Source organism: Nycticebus coucang, chromosome 2 (assembly GCF_027406575.1).
Source record: "Nycticebus coucang isolate mNycCou1 chromosome 2, mNycCou1.pri, whole genome shotgun sequence".
Classification (NCBI taxonomy): domain Eukaryota; kingdom Metazoa; phylum Chordata; class Mammalia; order Primates; family Lorisidae; genus Nycticebus; species Nycticebus coucang.
Genome location: NC_069781.1, coordinates 177,881,894 through 177,895,439, shown reverse-complemented (window position 1 = coordinate 177,895,439; position 13,546 = coordinate 177,881,894).

Genomic DNA, 13,546 nt, shown 5'->3' with positions numbered 1-13,546 from the left:
GGCTCCAACTGGACAAATACTCTCAAAGACTTTCCATAATTTTTAGTTTTCTCCTTTTAATTCTGAACTTTGCTCCCTACTGGGGAATCATGCTACACAGTGATTTGAACCCAGTGTCAGATTCGCTTTCAGTCTGTCTCTCTGAGCTCAGAATTTCAGGATACAGAGAGACCCGAAGTCCCAGCTCATATCACTGTGTGTGGCCCTGTAAGCTGTGCACACGTAGCTGCAGGCCTCACTTCTGGGGCTTTTCTGGGTGTCTGGGCTTGGGTCCAGTGCAACTTTGGTGCTGTCATTTAGGGGTTCCTCATAAGCAAGGGGGGAAAGAAACAGAGAGGCTTCTTGACTGACGAAAGACGAGGGTCATCTCTGGTACCACGGGAACACTCTTCTGCTGTCTGCCAGGCAGACGGGAACTACAAGAGCCCAGAGTGGATTCAGTGCCATGCTTTTCACTACTAAGCTAAACTCAGCCCTGAACCCCAGTAGCCGGTAGGGTTACGTGCATATAGTCATTCCGTTTGAATTCATAAGGCCTCGTTCTTTCTAGGAATTCAAAGCTTCTAGCCAGGCATGGTGGCTGGCCCTTCTAGTCCTACCTCCTGAGGCAGGAGGATGGCTTGAGTTCAAGGTTACAGTAGGCAATCATTGTACCATTGTACTCCAGCCTGGGTGACAGAGCCAGACCCTATCTCAATAAAACATAAAGCCTCTTCCCTTCCTGGGTATTATTTTTTTATCTCCAGGAGAAATTTATCAGCACAGGGTTGAGTTTGGTGATGCCAGTGTCAGGGTCTGTGGCCTGGGCACCTGGAGGCTGAGATCTCACAGGCGAGGACATTTGGAGTACTGGATGGAAAATAACACATAAGGCAGGAAGGAGGGCTCAAGAATGCCATTTCTTCCTCTAAAATGGCAATGACTTTCAGACACGGGATGTGCTGAAGATGATCAGGTAATGTATATTAAACCGCAATAGAAATTTTTATTGATCAGATCAAATGCAAAAAGCTGGATAATCTCCCTGTAAGAAATAACTGGCTGTTTAAAATCATAAAGAAGTTGTGTGGGCATGCTGAGGTTTCGTTTGGACACTTGGTGGGTCTGGACAACTTGTCAACTACAGCTTCTTGTTTGGGTTGTTGTCAATCAGTCCATCTTAATTCTCAAGCCTCTTTCCTCACCTTGTTTTGTCTGCATCTCCACTCTGCAGTCTGCATCACCTTTGCTCTGCAGATCAGTACCGTGACTCTTACACTGAGTTTGTATTATCTTGAGGTGTTCTAGGAAAAAATTTCTCAAATTCAGTCTCCCAGATTAAAGGTGCTATAGTTTCTTGAACATAGTTTTAGCATAAATCCTGTATCCACTGCAATAAGTAAAAATACAACCATCGTCCTTTTCCCTTGTCAATGAAACGACTGAGAAAGAAGAATTAGGTTAAGAGAGACTTCATTTCCACCAGTAGTTTGCAAACTGGGAGACACAGCTTTGGTGCAAAATAAAGGTACAGTCTGAGAGAACAAAGAAAGGAGTTGTCTCGGGTGGCGCCTGTGACTCAGTGAGTAGGGCGCCAGCCCCATATACCGAGTGTGGCAGGGTGGAACCCGGCCCCGGCCAAACCGCAACAAAAAAATAGCCAGGCGTTGTGGTGGGCACCTGTAGTCCCAGCTACTCGGGAGGCTGAGGGAAGAGAGTTGGAGGTTGTTGTGAGCTGTAACGCCATAGCACTCTACCGAGAACGATAAAGTGAGACTCTGTCTCAAAAAAAAAAAGAAAGAAAGGTTGTCTTTTATGTTTTCCTTCTTTCCTTTCTTTCTCACTCTGTTGCCTATGTTAGAGTGTTATGGCATCACACAGCTCACAGCAACCTTAAACTCCTGGGTTCAGGTGATTCTCCTGTGTCAGCCTCCCAAGTAGCTGGGACTATAGGTGCTTGCCACAGTGCCTGGCTTGTTTTTCTATTTTTTAGTAGAGACAGGTCTTGTTCTTTCTTTGGCTGGTCTCAAACTCCTAAGCTCCAGGGACCTTCCTGGCTCAGCCTCCCAGTGTGCTAGAATTACAGGTGTGAGGCAACACTCCAGACTGGGTTGTCTTTTACAGAGAACCTCTTTGCTCAGGAGCCCACTTATGCTAACAATGGATGCAAATTTGTCTAGTTCTGGTTGGTCAATGCTTGTCTGTCAGTCTACTGGTTAGGTCCACAAGGCAAAATGTGATTTTCACAACCATTGACTCAGGTGTGTGAACAGCGACAGAGTTATGAAAGTGCCAAAGTTAGGCAAGCTTGTGGAATGCAGAGTACGTGTGTGACTCCTGGTCAGCCACTTGGCTCTCTGTTGACTTTAGGCCAAGTCAGACACCCTGGGTGCATCTTGCAGAACTGGCTCTTTGAGGTTGACACCAAGAGCCGAGGACCACAGGAGATTTGGATTTTTTAATACCCTAGTTTTGCCACTGGGCATAGCTGCCTTTGCCCTATAAAATGAGGGGATTAATACCTAAATTCCTTCCTAATTCTGTCATGTTAGCACAGTTAATTTGCCTGTACCATTATTATTAAAGACTCAAAATGGTGAACAGTTCTTTCTGTCCCAGGTTTCTATCAGACTTCCTCTGGCCTTTCTAGGGTGAAATTTTTTTTTTTTTTTTTGGTTGGGGATTCATTGAGGGTACAATAAACCAGGTTCTAGGGTGAAATTTTTAAAAAACTAAATGAATTTTATTTATTTTTGAGACAAAGTCTCACTATGTAGCTCTGGGTACATAGTGCTGTGGCATCACAGCTCACAGCAACCTCAAACGCTTGGGTTTAAGCGATTCTCTTGCTCAGCCTCCCAAGTAGCTGAGACTATAGGCGCCCTGCTACAATACCCGGCTACTTTTGGATTACACTTGTCAATTGTTTAGCAGGCCTGGGCTGGGCTTGAACCTGCCAGCCTCGGTGTATGTGATCAGCGTCCTACTCACTGAGCTATGGGTGCCGAGCCATGAATTTTAATGAATACATTTCAAAAGTTGCTGATACTAAGAGCTCTAATTATTTAGAAAACTTACATAAGACAACGAGGACTCAACCTTCTAATGTATAATTTCTTTCTTTCTTTTTTTTGGTATTTTTTTCACTCTACTGCCATGGGTAGAGTGCTGTGCACCTCGTAGCTCACAGCAAACTCAAACTCTTGGGCTCGAGCAGTCCTCCCGCCTCAGCCACCTGAGTAGCTGGGACTACAGGTGCCCATCACAACACCCAGCTAGTTTTCCTATTTTTAGTAGAGAGAGGGTCTTACTCTTGTTCAGGCTGGTCTCAAACTCTTGAGCTTAAGGGACCTTTCACCTTGGCATCCCAGGGTGTTAGGTTATAAGTGTGATCCACTGTGCCCAGCCAATGTATACTTCCTAAACAACATCTTAGATGGTTGCGTGGCCCAGCCTGAAGCTGCATTTACAGCAATGCTGAAAGTTCTGTCCCACCAACTAGCTGATCTTCAGGGCCGGGCTTTTCAACCTTGGCACTATTGCCATTTGGGACTGAATCACTTTGTAGCCCTGTGCGTCAAATGCCAGTAGTCATCCCCAGCTGTGACACAAAAATGTGTCCATGAAAGTGGCTAAATGCCCCCGAGGACACAATCACCCCAGTTGAGAACTTTTGCTATGGAGAATTCATAATTTTAGAACCACTGCCTTTGTTCGCAGCTTTTCTGACAGCTTTACTTACAGAGCGAGCAGCTGCCCTGGCACGGGTGTGAAGAGAAGGTGGGAAAGGCCCTCCTTGCTGCGTCCCGGAGCATGTGCTCTCCACGTTGCTCTTCTGGTCCTTTAGCATCTTCTGACGGTGGCTGCCCGAGCCTCCCCTGGAAGGAACCAGCCTCTCGTAGTAACAGTAGAGCCCATCTGGCCAGGCTTAAGAACTCTTGGCATTCTCTTATCTGTTCTTCAGGGAATGTGCATTATGGGTTTGGCAAGATGTTGATGTAGTTACATGGAACGCCGTTATTCCGAATTCTGCAGTGTTAAGCAATATTCTCTTCCCCACTCGCTGCTTGTACTGCCCAGGTACAAATATGACGAGGCAGCCGGTACACACTATGTGAGATACACCTCAGTAACCCCGCAGGTCTCTACTTCATCCGGATGAAAATGGCTCTTCCCTCCACTTGGTGTAAACTACAGGGCTTTCTCCCTGTGTATCTCTTAAAAATGAAACAATTTCTGCACTTACTAAAACTTGAGGACAGCTAGTTTGAAAATACACAATACTCTCTTAATTTGAGTACCACACAGGGTTATGACTATTCACTAAGCTGCTAAATGTGAAAGAATTGTTAGCAATTTTGATGTTTCAATCTGCCTGTACTCTGAAGGAAAACATCTAACATTGAATTTGGGATAAATACCACTGGCCCTGTTACTGTTTGTGATTCTGTCTTAATTTGTCAAGTTACCTAAATCCACATAATTTCAGGAAAATAGGAAGTCACAGAAATACTTGACATTATGGTAGCTATTTAGAAAACTTTCAGTTTGACTTTGTAGGCACACATGTTGTTATAGAATAGTGATTTTCCCTGTAGTCTTAGCACTTTGGGAGGCTTAGGCAGGAGGATTGCTTGAGGCCAGGAGTATGAGGTTGCAGTGAGCTATTATGATTCCACTCTAGCCATGCAACAGAGTGAGATCCTGTCTCAAAAAAGAGGAGGGGAGATTTAAATGGTTTTAAAATATATCAAATCTTACCAAAAAAGAAAATGCAAAAAAAAAAAATTGATAACCAGCTTGCAAGTTATTAATAGTATTAAACTTTCAACTGTAGGAAAACAAAAATTATTTCCATGAACTGAAATACAACAACATAGAGTAAATAATTCTTCAAGCAGGGTTTACAAAAGTTTCGATGGTTTCTCAAAAATATAAAAATCTTAATTTTGGTAGACTCACTTTTTAAATAGGGGAAGTTATGGAGGAGAGCGTTAGTTGGTGACATAGCCTTTTGTGGTAAGTTAATTCAGATGTACTGACTTTTGCCAAATTTTTATTGCAGAATGGGCTCTACATTTTCTGAAGTCACTAAATTTCTCGTTACAGCACAGGATAAAGAAGATAAAGTGGGAGAGGGCTCAATTTCAAATTCAGTCCCAAGCAGCAACATGTTTTGAGATGTAATCATAAAACCAAATGTTTCACATGGAAAAAGCAGTGGATCACCAGAAAGCAGAAAGTAAAAGCCGCAAGCTGGAGCAGTAAGAAGATGCCAAGCTGCAAACAAAGTCTGACCAACACATACCATGCTAATAAGGTCACTCCTTAGGCAAAAAAAAAAAAAAAAAGTTTTTGTTCACAGTGAGGTTATATATGTATTTTTGAGAATAACAAAGTCAACATGAAGATAAATTGGTTTCACACTTGTTTAAATTTTGGGTTATTTCTTTTTCGCAGCCTAATCTCTTGTGATAATTAACTTGCTTCACAGTAAAGTACCAAAGTTAATGCAAGGAAGGGCATGGCTGTAAGTGTCTCATAGGTCAGCCTTCACCATTTTGGAATTTGTGGATTTAGAACAAAGTTTCTATTTATTGAATAGTAAGACAGTAACTTATAGTTTTTTCCTGACGTTTAATGGAGTAAAATTTGGTGATGTTCCAGCTCAAGCATCATATGGACGTTGCGGCTTCTATTTGTTCACATAGCTTGGGCCTTGCTCCTTTCAAAAATGCTTGTTTTTAAATGTAGCACCCATGTTAGCCTTCTAGAACACTTGACAAGCTGAGAAGCTTCCTTATTTGTTCTTTAGCCAGCCTCTGTTGATATGTAAACTATGACGTGTATATCTGTTTCTGCTAATAAATGCAGTTTTATCAACGGAGAGAATCTTTTGGATTTAAACATTGAAAAACAGTGAAGTCATCTTCTTGGCTGTAAGAACATTTTACTAGCCAGCATCTTGCTTGAGAAACCAGATTAAAATTCATGTCATTTACCAATTAGAATCATTCAGATGTCGAGAGTTTAAATGTCATCCTTTCCTTGTGTCTCGTCAATGACACTTCAGCACACTTCAGATGACAGCCCACACAGATATATTGTGAGATATAAGGAAAATAAAACTGTATAACACTTGGCTTCAAAGGCTTCATCCCTAAACCATCCAGAGTTACATGTTCCTTCTTCTCTTTAAGGACTTGCGGAGGACAAGACTGAAAGCACTGCTTTAACATACGGATGAGTAAGTGCTCTTTGGGGTCGGTATTAGAGAGCAGGTTTGATGAGCAGATCTGGATTGGAATTAATATACACATCCTGTGATTGAGGCCGATAAGGATTAAGTGAAAACAGATGCCTGTCATTTGCTACTATTAATAAATTACTTCACAACTAGACTGATACTGTTCAGATCAAAAGTAGTTTCAAAACTTAGAATTTTTCAGATAAGTCTACAAATTTTTCTGCTTTATTTTCCCTTTATCTCAAGGGAAACAGAAGCACACATCAATATGGCTATCCCGCAGATTAGGAGCTGAGGAGAGCACTATTTGTGTTCTAGTCCTCTTAGTTTTGCTCCTAAGAAAGAACCACATTATTTATAAAGATAAAAGCTGCCCATTATAAAGTGGTCATGTTTATGACAAATGCATGAACTAGAGTAAATTCATTGAATAAATGTATACCTTGACTACATTAAAAAAATTAAATCCTAGGGTGTATTGTTTTTATCTACAACAAAATAGAAGCTTTGGTAATGGATTCTTTCTTGGTGGTTGTTGAGACAGTCTCACTTTGTTGCCCTCAGTAGAGTGCTGTGTTGTCATAGCTCACAGCAACCTTAAACTCTTGAGCTCAAGTGATCCTCTTGCCTCAGCCTCCCAAGTAGCTGGGACTACAGGTACCCACCACAACGCCCGGTTATTTTTAGAGATGTCTCAGTCTTGCTCAGGATGGTCTCGAACTCCTGCGCTCAGGCAATCCACCTGCCTTGGCCTCCCAGAGTGCTAGGATTATAGGCTTGAGCCATGGCGCCTGGCTCTTTGTTTCTTAATTTTTTACTTTAAATAATTTTTTAGTTTTATTATATTTTTGGTTGTTACATAATTATACATATTAATGGGGTGAAATGTGATGTTTCAATACAAGTCTACATTGCATAATGATCAAAATCAGCATATTTATCACCTTAAACATTTATCATTTCTTTGTGGTATGAACATTCAAAATCCTCTCCTATAGGTATTTTGAAATATACATTATTCTTAACTATAGACACCCTACTGTGAAATAGAGCACCAGAATTTATTTCTATTAACTGTAGCATTGTGCCCTTGACCAATCTCTTCACCCTCCTCAGCCTCTGGCATCCACTAGTCTAGTCTTAACTTACATGAGAAACTTTCCTGGAGTCCACATATGAGGTAGATCATGTGGCATTTGGCTTTCTATGCCTGGCTTATTTCATTTAACGTTCTCTAGGTTCATCCATTTTGTCTCAGATGATAGGATTTCACTGTTTTTAATGGCGGAACAGCATTCCATTGTGTGTCTATATCATTTTCTTCATCCATTCATCGATGGACACTTAGGTTGATTCCGTATCTTGGACATTGGGAATAGCGCTGCAATAAACAAGGAATGCAGATGTCTCTTTGACGTACTGATTTTATTTCCTTTGGATATATACCCAGTGGTGGGATTGCTAGATCATATGGTAGTTCTATTTTTAAAATTTTGAGGAACCTCCATACTATTTTCTATAATGGATGTACTAATTTACATTCCCACCAATATGTAAGGGTTCCCTTTTCTCCACATTTTTGCCAACCCTCATCTTTTGTTGTTTTGATAATAGTATACTAAAAGGAGATGATATCTGATTATGGTTTTCATTTGTATTTCCCTGATGATTAGGGATGTTGAGCATTTCTTAAATATATCTGTTGGCCATTTGTCTTCTTTTGAGAAATGTCTATTTAAGTATTTGCCCATTACAAATTTGTTGTTGGTGTTGTTACTAAGTTCTTTACATATTTTAGATCATACCCATTTACCAGATGTAGAGTTTGCAAATATATCCTCATTCCGTAGATTGTTTCTTCACTCAGTTGATTGTTTCCTTTGCAGCTTTTAAGCTTAACATAATCTCATTCGTCTATTTTTACTTTTGTTGCTTATGCTTTTTTTTTTTTTTTTTTTTGAGACAGAGCCTCAAGCTGTTGCCCTGAGTAGAGTGCTATGGCATCACAGCTCACAGCAACCTCAAACTCCTGGGCTCAAGCGAGTCTCCTGTCTCTGCCTCCCAAGTAGCTGGGACTACAGGTGCCCAACACAATGCCTGGCTATTTTTTGGTTGCAGCTGTCATTGTTGTTTGGCGGGCCCGGGCTGGATTCAAACCCGCCAGCTCAGGTGTATGGGGCTGGTGCCTTAGCCGCTTGAGCCACAGGAGCCGAGCCATTGCTTATGCTTTTGACGTCTTATCCAAAAAAAATATTTGCTCAGACCAAGGTCATAAAGCTGTCCCCCCTATGTTTTCTTCTACTAGGTATGTAATTTCAGGTCTTGCATTTAAGGATTTAATCCATTTTGAGTTTTTTGTAAACATGATGAGAGATAAGGATCTAACTTCATTCTTCTGCATTCTTCTGTGTGAAGAATACAATATTATCTGTTGAAGAGATTGTCATTTCTCCAATGTTCTTTCCTTTTCTTGGCACCTTTGTCCAAAATCAGTTAGATGTCTCTTTTTACAATTTTTGACTTAAACTGTATTTTATTTGATATAAATATAGCTACTCCTGCTCTCCTTTTGTTTCCTTTTGTATCCCTTTAGTTTTTTTTTTTTTTTTTTTAGAGACAGAGTCTTACTTTGTCGCCCTCGGTAGAGTGCTGTGACATCACAGCTCACAGCAACCTCCAACTCTGGGCTTAAGCGATTCTCTTGCCTCAGCCTCTCAAGTAGCTGGGACTATAGGCACCCGCCACAACGCCTGGCTATTTTTTGGTTGCAGCTGTCATTGTTGTTTGGTGGGCCTACGCTGGATCCGAACCCGCCAGCTCAGGTGTATGTGGCTGGCACCTTAGCTGCTTGAGCCACAGGCGCCTAGCCAGTTTTTTTTTAAACGGTCTTGCTGTGCTGCCTGGGCTAGAGTGAGTACAATGGTATCATGATAGCTCACTGCAGCCTCAAACTCCTGGACTCAATGGATCCTCCTGTCCCAGCCCCACAGTAGCTGGACAACATGTGTCTGCCACCCCATAGGCTAAATTTTTTGTAGAGATGGGAGTCTTGCTGTGTTGCTTGGGCTGGTCTCTTAATCCCTGGCCTTAAGCAGTTCACCTGCTTGGTTTAGGATTACAGACATGGCTCACCACACTCATCTCATCCCTTCACTTTCAGTCTGCGTGTGTCCTTACTGGTTAAGTGAGTCTCTTGAAGGCAACATATAGTTGGGTCTTGTTTTTGTTATTCATTTAGCTACTCTTCATCTATTAATTGGGGAATTTAATTCATATACATTCAGGGTTATCATTGGTGGGTAAATACTCATGCCATTTTATGGATTATTTACCAATTGTTCTATAGATTCTTTGTTCCTTTCTTGCTCTACTGATGGTTACCTTTGTGTTTTGGTGGTTTTGTATATGCTGAGCTTTGACTCCTTTGCCTTTCTCCTTTGAGTATCTGCTGTAATTTTAATTTCTGGTTACTATGGCACTTACATAAAAAATCTTATGGGTTTAATAGATATTTTAAAGATAATAACTTTGGTTCTGACAAATATTCTGGACTATTGTCCTTCTCCACTAATTTGTGATTTTGTCCTAATTTACACCTTTTTATATCATGTGTTCCTTAACCACTTACTGCAGCTATGGTTATTGTTGACTATTTTGACTTTTAAATTTATGCTAGAGAGTTGAAAGATTTATATAACACCATTCCAGTAATGGAGAACTCTGAATTTGACAAAGAATTTAACCCTACAAGTGAGTTTTATACTGTCATATGTTTTAATAATTATCATCCTTTGGCTTTCAGTAAAAGCACTTCCATAGCATTTCTTGTAAGCCTACTTTAGTAGTGATTTCCCTTAGCTTTTGGTTGTGGGAAAAGACTATTTCACATTCACTTTTGAAAAATAGCTTTGAGTATAGATGGTATTCTTGGTTGGCAGTTTTTTTCTTATAGAAATTAGATTTTTTTTTTTTCCTGAGACAGTCTCACTCAGTTTCCCTGGGTAGAGTGCCATGGCGTTATAGCCCACAGCAACCTCAAACTTTTGGGGTCAAGCGAGCTTCTTACCTCAGCCACTCAAGTAGCTAGGACTATAGGTGCCTGCCACAGCACTTGGCCAGATTTTTCTATTTTTAGTAGAGACAGAGTCTTGCTCTTGCTCAGGCTGTTCTTGAACTCCTGAACTCAGATAATACACCCACCTTGGCCTCCCAGAGTGCTAGGACTACAGATGTGAGCCACTGTGCCCAGCACTTTCAGCACTTTGAATATATTATCCCTTTCTCTCCTGCACTGCAAGGTTTCTACTGAGAAATCTGCAGTTATATGTGATTTGATGTTTCTCTCTTGCTTTTAGAATTCTCTATATTTGACTTTTTAAAAGTTTAGTTATAATGTGCCTCAGAGAGGAAGAGGACTTCTTTAGATTGAATCAATTTAGGGCTCTTTGAGTTGCACAGACTTGGATGTCCATCTCTTTCCCAAGATTAGGGGAAGTTTTCAGCTATGATTTCATTAGATAAGCTTTCTGTGTCTTCACCTCTGCTCCTTCTGAAACTCATAATGCAAATATTTGTTTAATTATTTCCCGTAAGTTGTGTAGGCTTTCTTCACTCTTTTTCATTATTTTTGTTTCCTCTGAATAGGTTATTTCATATGATCTGCCTTCAAGTTGAGAAATTCTTTTCCTGCTTAATCTACTCTGCTGTTTAAACTCTCTACTGAATTTTTTTATTTGATTCATTGACTTCTTCAGTTCTGAGATTTGCTTTTTTGATAAAAGATTGTTGAATGTCTCAGATCATGAATTGTTTTATCTGTATTCCCGTATATCTCACTGAGTTTCCTTAAAATTGTCATTTTGATTTACTTTTCAGGAAATTCGTAAATTTTTATCTGTTATTATTGGAAAATTATTGTTTCTTTGGTGGTATCATCTTTCCTTGTCTTTTCATGTTTCTTTTTCCCTATGTTGATTTCTGCACATTTGGTAGAACAGTCACCATTCTCAGTTTCATAGAGTAGCTCTTATAGGGAAAGACTTTCCTCTGCAGATGGGTCCTAAGGTGTCTATTGGATCCAGTACATTGGGTGTGGTTCTATGTAGGCATATTAGTGTAGTCCCTGTGTAGTTTCTTCAGTTATAATCTATGTCAGTGATGCTTGTGAGTGCTTCTGTGGCCTACAGCAGTTTGTACAGCTGTCCCACCATGGTGGGCCTGGTTCCCCTGTGGGTGGGGCACCATGCTGGTTCATACAGTGGAGATGATGCAGGGACTGGTCCACTTACCCACTCAGTGGGTTTGGCTTCCTCACTGAGAAAGACTGTCTATTTCTTGGGAGGCAGGGCACCATGTAGGCTCAGGCACCAGGGTCCCAGCTGTTCCACTGGGCCTAGGCTCTGAGTAGCCAAGTTCCAGGCTCTGGAGCCACTGGGATGGGGAATACAGAGTACCTACTAGGCAACTTGTTCCCAGGAGTGAGCTGTAACACTGTGGCTGGGGAATGGTGCACTACTGTGAGTGTGGTATAGTGATGGCAGAGCTGCTTTAATGTAGAGATGCAGTGGCTACTGTCCCCAGAGCAGGAAGTTCTGTAGTAGTGGGTTCTGAATATGGTGTCACGCTGCAGCAGCTTGGCTCACAGTGTGGGCTCCTCCTCTGGAGTAATGCAGCCATATGAATTCCAGGCAGCTTTCTAAACTGACCTCACAGCCTGTGAGCACTGCAGAGTTCTTCAGCAGCACAGGTGTCTGTGCTTCATGGGAACTTCTAAGGTAGTGAGGGGCATCCTGCTTTCCTTTTCCCCACAGTGAGCAGTCCCTCTGGGTTCTGAGCTGATCCTGACTGGGGAGACTGGGGGGCGGAGGGCAGAGGCGGGTGTTGCATTCCCTCTCTGTGCAGTCATCCCCAGTCTCCATGCTCCACAGCTTCTCACCAATCCCCTGCTGTACTCCAGCATTTTCCTTCAGATACTCTCATCAAAGTGCATTTGTTCTTTTGGTTCTTTTGTTTGTGGGAGCATCTTGTTGCTGTAACCTGAAGTGTCCTTTCTAGGAAAATTGTCAGCATATTCCTATTTTTTTTTTTTTTTTGAGATAGAGTCTTACTATGCTGCCCTCGGTAGAGTGCTGTGGTGTCACAGCAACCTCAAACTCCTAAGCTTAAGTGATTCTCTTGCCTTATCCCAAGTAGCTGGGACTATAGGTGCCTACCATAACACCTGGCTATTTTTTTTGTTGCAGTTGCCATTGTTGGTTAGCAAACGCGGGCTGGGTTTGAACCCGTCAGCCTCGGTGTATGTGGCCAACGCTGTAACCACTGTGCTACGGGCGCCGAGCCAAGCATATTCCCCTTGAACAAAGGTGAAACAATGATGAAAATTACTGGGCATTATGAAATAAAATCATTTCATCATGTGACTTTCAGAACACAAGTTAGTAAAAAGTTAAGGCAAGTTATGAATATGTTGAAGAATCCACAAAAATGTTAGAATTCTAGCTTTTCTTTAATCACTGAATTTCAGTTTTTACAAATAATCAGTTCAGGTAACTAATGTTTTGAGGGGAAAACAGTTATTATACATGAAGGACTATTACATGCTCCATTTTTCTGTAAATATATCGGATGTGTTAACAAACATTGTCACAGGAACAAAAAAAATTTTTAAGCCATACATCACTGCACATGTACTTACAAAAACCCACAAACATGCACTTCTCCTTTATTTGGAGGACTTAAATAGATGCTTGAACATTAAGGCAGTGACAGTTCTAAAACATAATGAAATTCGAAGTTAAGGCTTTATGTTTGTTTTGAAACCCATATTCACAGGCAACTGTGACCAAAGCAAACTTTCATCTACTAGGTTGAATTCATCTGCCTAGGATATGTTATTTATTCATTACCAACACTTCTTTTGTATCAGATACATGGGATAGGAATTAGTAGTAAAACCATCAATTTACTTTAATGAATCATTAGTCTCCTTAAGTTTTATTTTAAGGAGTTAGCCTTCAACAGCACAAGTGTGTGCCTATGTTTTCTTTTCTTCTTTTTTGTAAACTTAAGAGAACATACAGGCTGCTCTGATCCTTACCTGCCTGAAAGTTGGCCAATTATTAAGATTCGGGATTTCCCAAATACAGAAAACCCCCAAAGCATAGTTGATTGTACTCCCATCTCAAAACACAGTAAATGTTCTTGGTTACTGAAACAGTAAGTTCACCTTTGTTTTCTTTGAAGACTGGTATTATCCTCTTTTAAAGAATAAAGCTACAAAATGCAGAATGCTGTATTTTATATGGACCTGTCATTCTCTGA